Genomic DNA, 7,381 nt, shown 5'->3' with positions numbered 1-7,381 from the left:
GGGGGAAGAGCGGGCACCGCGCTCCTCGCAGGTGACCGTGATGCCCCTGGACTTACGGGCGTTACGTAGCAAGGGTTCCGCGCAGGCTCGGGGAGGATGGATGAACACACCATTTGACACACGGGGCCTGAGGCCCGAGGCCAGAGGCCGGCCTGTGCTGTGGAGGTTCACGGGCACCGGTGGAGGGGCGGGGGGACCCCGAAGGTCGGCCGCAGGCCCTGAGGAGCAGGAGTGGGGTGGCGGCCAGGTGGGGCTTAGCAGAGGCCTGGCACGGCCAGGGAATCGGCCCTGCTCCTGGCAAGGATGCCTTGGCAGGAGAGGGCTTCTGCCCAGGGTGCTAATGCCCTCTTAATTAGCCAGGCACTTGCCAAGCAACTGCCACCACAGCCTCACTTTACAGAACACACTCGGGGCTCAGAGCTGGTCCAGCACCTGCCATACTGTCAGGTGGATGGCCAGGTGCGGCCTCTGAGCTGCCCGCTGAGGCCAATCCGGGCCTTCCCCTCGGGGCTTCCTGGTCCAGGACGACAGAAATAGCAATGCTTTGTAGGGACGCGTTTTTGGTAACAGACACGGGGCAGGTCAGCCTCTGTACCTTTGCTCCAGCCAGCCTGGCTCTGCCCTGCTGAATTCCTATTCACCCAGCGTGGCCACCACTTCCTCCTGGGGGCCCTCCTGGACCTCACGGTTAACTCTGGGGTCTCCCCCACCGCCCAGGACAGCTCACTACGTGGGCCACGCCGTGGGCACCCACAGGTTTGGTTCCTGACTTAGAAGGGTTACAATTTAGGGGCAGGAGGGGGTGTCACAGATCTCTTGGCAAATCTGAGAAGAGCCACAGACTGGGCCCCTGGGAGCTGCATGTCCCTCCTAAAAGCTGGACCAGAGCCTCGCTGTTCTGTCCAAGCCACAGTTTCCCTACGTGTAACCTGGCGGCCCTGGACCCATATTGGCAGAGATGTTTCTGGAGATGGGGTGACAGCTGGTCCTGCCCTCCTTGGCTCTGACCCGACAGTGCTGGGGTGTGGCCCGTGGCCCCGGAAGGCACAGCTGTCCATCGGTTACTCCCACTTAGGGCACTCGTGAGGGATGCGAGGGATGCAGGGATGCAGGCCGTACCAGGCTGCCTCGAGGGGCCACAGGGGCAGAACAACAAAGACACCATTCACAGGCTCTGGGCCCCGAGGCCGGTCATCTATGGGGGCTGGGCCGTTGACATCTGTACATCTGCAACGTGGATGGCCCTTCCGGCCTCTTACACATGCCTGGGACACACTTACCTCCTTTTGAGAGAAGGGAAAGTGAGGCTCAGAGAAGACAGGGAGCCCCCTGTTCACGGCTCTAAGTGATGCTGGCGGGAAACTCCCAGGATGTCACATCCTGTCCTTTTGCAGACGAGGAACTGAAGCTTCGAGGGGCCTCAAACGCTGGTCCCTGGACAACAGTCAAGACCAAGTGCAGGGCCCATGCCCTGAAAGCCGGCAGCCCTGGTCAGGTGTGACAGGAGGTTTCCAGCGTTGAGATCCTGGCAGGCAAAAGACAGGGTGTGAGACTGTAAAGCTGGTATGAAGGGGGAGCCCCAGCAAGGAGTGGGAGGTGCTGGGGGCGGGGCGGGGGACAATGGGAGACAGCCTAAGGCTTGATTTTGTCACTCCTAGCTGCGTGACTTGCTTATGTTCTTTTTTCCCCAAGATTGATTGATGTTTTTTAAGTTGAGGGAAAGTTCACACAACATAAAAATTTAAAGCGCACGATTCTGTGGCATTTAGTATATGCGTTCACAATGTTATGCAGTCACCACCTCTACTTAGTTCTGTTTTTTTTAATTTTTAAACATTTTTGGTTGTGCTGCTTAGCATGTCGGATCTTAATTCCCCGACCAGGGATTGAACCCTCGCCCCGTGCAGTGGAAGCGTGGAGTCTCAGCCACTGGACCGCCGGGGAAGTCCCTCTACTCAGTTCCGAAACACTGTCGTCCCCCCACTCCGTCCCCATTAAGCAGCCGCTCCCCGTCCCCCGGGCCCCGCAGGCACCAATCTCCTTTCCGTTTGGTTGTGTTTCTTCCGCCGCTCAGGCTCCTCCTCCTCATTCGTGAAGTGGGCATGACACCCGGTTGTCGGAAAGTTAAAGCATATAAAGCCCTCGGCACAGTGCCTGCAGCGCCTGTGATTGTGAGTGGTTTAATGCCCGCCTCCCAACCGGAGCCCAGCACCAGTGACCCCAGGAGTGGTGGGAGCTGGGGCCGGGGTCTCGGCGGCTGGGAGAAGTGGGGCTTGGGAAGACCTCCTCGAGGAGAAGCCATGGGGAGCCCGAGGTGCCGGAGACCCTGGGCAGTGCAGCTTTGCCCCAGCCCAGGTGAGAGGGCTCAGCTCCGGGACAGGCACAGGTCAGGGCCCAGCTAGTCCAGGCAGGCATCTGCCCCTGGGATCAAGCCTGGAACGTCAGGTCAATGTGACAGCCTAGTAGGAATCTGATGACCTTCCACATGCCAGAGAGAATGCGGTGGAAACAGCCCTGGGGATGGAGGGGGTGGGGGGCGTTCACTGGGCCAAGTCATCATGGGATGTAAGTAAGATGCAGAGCAAAAAATAAAATAAAAAAAAAGCCAAATTAACAAAACCCTCAGAAATAAAGCTATGCACTTCTCTATCTAAATATCTATCAATATCTCCTACCTATCTATCATCTATCATCTACCTATCACCTCTCCACCTCTACCTACATAATACATTCCTGAATAAAGGTACAGAGAGGGCTGGCAGGATGAGGTCCAAACAACGAAACAGCACACACAGGAGACAGGACTAAGGCACAGGCGAAGATGCAGGGTCAGAATGTCAGGGTTCATTACTGTTACGAACATGTTCAGGCAGACATAAAAAACACAGTATGTTGTCTCTTCTCGTGCCGTCACTGCTGGCACAATCATTACATCCTATCTATTCCCCACCACCACTATCTTTTTTGTGGGGGAAGGGAGGACTGGGGTATTTTATTTTTTATTTTTAGTGTCCTTGTCCAAAACTTTTTATCATGGAAATGTCCAAACATTTATTAAAGTAGAGAGACTCGGGAATTCCCTGGCGGTCCCGTCGTTAGGACTCCACACTTTCACTGCCAAGGGCCCGGGTGTGATCCCTGGTCGGGGCCACGAGGCATGGCCAAAAAATAAAAATAGAGAGACTCACGGAATGCAATCCCATGTGCCCACCACCCTGTCTGGAATGGTTTAAGGCAAAACCCAGGCATCATGTCATTTCATAGGGAGTTCTTTTTCATGGCTTGAGGGATCTTAGTTCCCTGACCAGGGATCAAACCCGGGCCCTCAGCAGTGAAAGTGCCAAGTCCTGACCACTGGCCCGCCAGGGAGGTTCCTTTAGGGAGTGTTTCTGACAGGTAAAGACATTTGTTTGTTGCTTTTACAAACGCTGTGCCATTTTTATACCTACCTCTGTGTTGTCCATGAGGAACTCTGCATGTATTATTATTTCCATTTGACAGGTGAGGAAACTGAGGGTGAAGTAACCTGTCAAAGGTCCCATGGCAAGTGTGTGTCAGAGCTGGGAGCCAAGTCAAGGCCTCCTGACTCCAGGTTCTGCTCCTTGGCTTTTGTGCTGGGATGCACCCCAGGATGTCATTTCAGGAAGCCCCTGCCCATCAGTGGTGGGTGGGCACAGGGAATTCTCCAAGCCTGCTGGACGGGGGAGGAGTCTGAGTCTTTGTGGCTCAGAATCCTCATTCGGGGAACTGGGTTCAGGGCTAGCTGAGCAGCCCTTCCTGGTGGCCTCATTTTCCTGCCCAGACCAGGCAGGAGGGCGCCCGGCGGCCAGCCTGGGAGCGGCTCAGGCCTGGCCCCAGCCAAGCACCTCCGTTCTCCCCGTGCCATGCCCTTGTTCCAGGCAGCTCAGGTGGCGCCTGGGTTCCCGTGGGGCCCAGGGACACAGCGTCCGTGTTCCTGTCCTTCCCCAGAGGGACCCAAGGTGGAGCCTGCAGACAGGACCATGTGACTGCACTGGACACAGAAGTGCCCAGTGTAACTGAGACTCGGGGAAGGGAAGAGGCGGGAACATGGGTGCAGAGCAGGGAAGGAGTTTTGAAAATGCTCTTTTGCCAAACTGACCTAAGATTTTGGTCCTATATTGGCTTTTCAGCAATAATTAATCATAATAATAATTTTTAAAAAAACTGAGATGCTTCCCTCTGCCCTCATCCAAAGATCTATGGTCATGAGACTCAGCCATCTGGTAGTTTTCCCTGTACACAGGAGACCCCTCTTTCCCAGCAGCTGCTGTGGGCCAGGGCTCCCTCACCCCCCAGTCTCCTCCCAAGCTAGAACAAGGCAAATACGTATCACCCATATTGGCTTTGGACAGAGGACAGAGTGAGCTCCCCATCACCAGAGGCATTCAAGCCAAGACTGGACAGCCTTAATTTTTTACATGGTGCCTGCTGGGTAAAGAGAAACATGAACACATGTTGGTTTGTGGTTGAGGGCATCACTCTTGGGAGGAGGTTCTGGCCAAAGCAGGGCATCAACAGCAACAACCCAAGTGTCCATCCACATGGCAGTAGTTAAATAAATGGCACATTCATGCAGTGGAACATTACAGAGCTGTGAAAGAGAACAAGGAAGGCACTCAGGTACTGAAGCAGAGACTGGGTTCAGATGCAAGTAAGAAAGCAGGATTGAAAATACTGTTTAAAGATGTAGAGATTTACACGAATACAGATGCAGGTTTGCTTGTCTTTGAAGTTCACGGAAAGGGAGACAATCTAACAGCAGTTATGGAGGTAGTGGGTGGGAATGGGGGGAGGGGGAGGACAAAAGCCTTTTTAGGGTTTGGGAGATTGGAACCATGTGAATATATTGTCTGTTCAGAAAAAAATTAAATATACTAATTTAGCTTCACGCCTATTGAAACGAACCTCAGCTCTTCATCTACTCACCCCTACACCGCCCCTTGCCCCCAGTCTCAGGACTAACCTGATTTTCCCCAACACTTCACTCGACCTGGACTGCCCTCATCTGTAGGGAAATCCAAGGTCCCCTTTCTATGTGCCCTCCCCCACACTGCTCCATTTGATTTTAATTTATTCAGCAAATCGGCACAAGGCTCATACTCCTGGCCGACTGATCCTAAAGCTTTGTACTTCACCATCGCTCTGACTACGGGACTAGGGTCCTGGGGACTCCTGGTGACCCTGGGGGCTGGAGGGAGTCTGGCCCGTCCCCAGGACAGTTCCCAGGACCAGTTGGCATTTATGAGCACTGACCACGTGCCAGGCACTGTTTTTTAGGTGCCTGATGTGTGGAGTCACCAACTTGTCTCCGTTTGCCCAAGACCTTCCTGGTTTGAAAACCGAATGCCACGTCCCGGGAGCCCCCTCAGTCCCGTTCACAGCTCCTTCTGTCCTCTCAGCTTCTCTCCTGGGGCAGGTGCTATCATTATGCCCTTTTTAGAGATGGGAAAACCACGAACCAGGGATGTGCATTTGAGCCCAGGAAGCCCGATGCAGGAACCCTGGCTGCCACCATACCCAGCCGGGCTCACCAGTCTTTCTGTCAAAAGCATCACCTGGGAAGGCCTGGAACCGCTCCCACTCCTGGCCTGACTGAGAGGCAGGAGCCCCCAACCCCAGCCTCCTTCCTGGCCTCCATGCTGCTAAGTTGTAGGAGGGGGACTCGGGTCAGAATGGGGAGCTGCAGAGCCAGGAGGGAGGTGCCATCCAGCCCCCATCCCAGCAGGCACGTCTCAGCAGACTCCAGTCCTGCTGCCAGCATGGACCCCGCCCCCAACCTTCAGTTATTCAGCTCCCTCTCCTCGGAGCCTTGGTAGTTGGCCAGAGGGTTGGGGTCTCCCTTACTAGGGCTTTCTGGGGACTGTAATGGGTTCTGAGGGGGGCCAGGGACCGTGTCTGCTGAGCTCCATGCCCTCAGGGACTCTCAGACAACCCTGAGATGGGGGATTTGAATCTCTTCTACAAAAGGTGAAACAGGCTCAGAGAGGTTAAGTGACTTGCCTACAGTCACACAGTCAGCGAGACCCTGGGTTTCAAGTCTATTAGATGACCTCAAAAAGAGACACTTGATTTCTCATCTCTCCAGAGGTGAGCTTTGTGGGAGGGGATGCTGTGGGCAGTGCCTGCCTGGGGCTCAAGGACCTGCCAGTAAACCCATTTGACCCAAATGATGGGAAAGTAACACAAAATTACCCTGAAAGATAAAAATCACTGGAGGAGGTTGCCTGGGGGGAGCCACAGGCACAGACCAACCGGCCCAGGAGCTAGTTCAGTGCCCTCTGCCTTTGGCCTCGAGACCTTGTGGGCAGCCTGTGGTCATGCTGGCATTCCAGGGGCCTGCTTGGCATGTGGGGAATGTCCCAGCAAAAGTCTTGGCCTTTGGAGATGCTCAGAAAAGGGAAGTGTTCCTCTACAGGGGCGGGGGTGGGCATCTGTAGGGAAGATCCACGTTGACGGAGGAGGATGGAGAGCTGAGGTCCTAAATGAGGGCTGTAGCCAGCGTCGCCCCTTCCTGTGTGCCAGGCTCTGCGTCCAATACAGTGGGGACCTGGGGGTGGCTATCAAGTGGGAGGCACGCTGGCCCCTGGGGCTGGAGACCTGGGTTCCGCCCCTCGGGGCTGTACTGCCTGAGCCGGAGCACGACTCTGACCTGCTCAGTAAAAGCACACGCTGCTCACTCTATGCCTGGAGAACCTCACCAGAACCCTGTGGCTTCTGCATCCTCAGAGTGGACACACTGCCACTTGTCTCAGCCACTACCACGGAGACCTATTTGGGCCAGCCCGGCTGGGTGCCTGGGCCACAGGGAAGGGTCTGGGTGGCTTTCAGGGCAGTGTCCTGGGAGGGAAGCCTCGGGGAACCCCAGCCCCCGCTCTGGAGGCTGCAAGGCCTGGGTTGGGTGAGTTGGGGTCTGCAGGCCCCTCCCCAGCTCCTGGCCTGCCCCCCACTCTTCCGCCCACAGGCCCTTGGAGGGTCCCCTCTCAGCTCCTTCAAGGCTCTGCTCTAAAGCCGCCTCCTCTGAGGAGCCTCCAGGCCGCTCCGCCCTAGTACTGATGTGCTCTGTGGTCTTGCGGTTTCTATCACAACCTCAAACCTGGCTCGGCCTTCCTCCCGGCTGAGCTTGGGGTGCGGGGCCTCCGAGGGGTCCCGTGCTCTGGGTGAGTCCTCAGGCTGCGGTGCTGCGAGGGCGAGGCCTTGGCATTGGCGGGGAGGGGGCTGGCGGCCCGAAGAGGTGGGACTGCAGAGGCCGGCCGAGCAGGGAACGCGGCGAGCCCAGCCCCCACCCGCGCCCCTCCGAGACCCTGCGCGACTCAGCTCGCTCCCTGGGCCCCGGTGCCCCCTCCTCGGCGAGCCCCGGGGC

This window comes from Neophocaena asiaeorientalis, unplaced genomic scaffold (assembly GCF_003031525.2).
Source record: "Neophocaena asiaeorientalis asiaeorientalis breed wild unplaced genomic scaffold, Neophocaena_asiaeorientalis_V1.1 scaffold223, whole genome shotgun sequence".
NCBI classification, from domain to species: domain Eukaryota; kingdom Metazoa; phylum Chordata; class Mammalia; order Artiodactyla; family Phocoenidae; genus Neophocaena; species Neophocaena asiaeorientalis.
Note: the sequence above shows the minus strand (reverse complement) of the source record.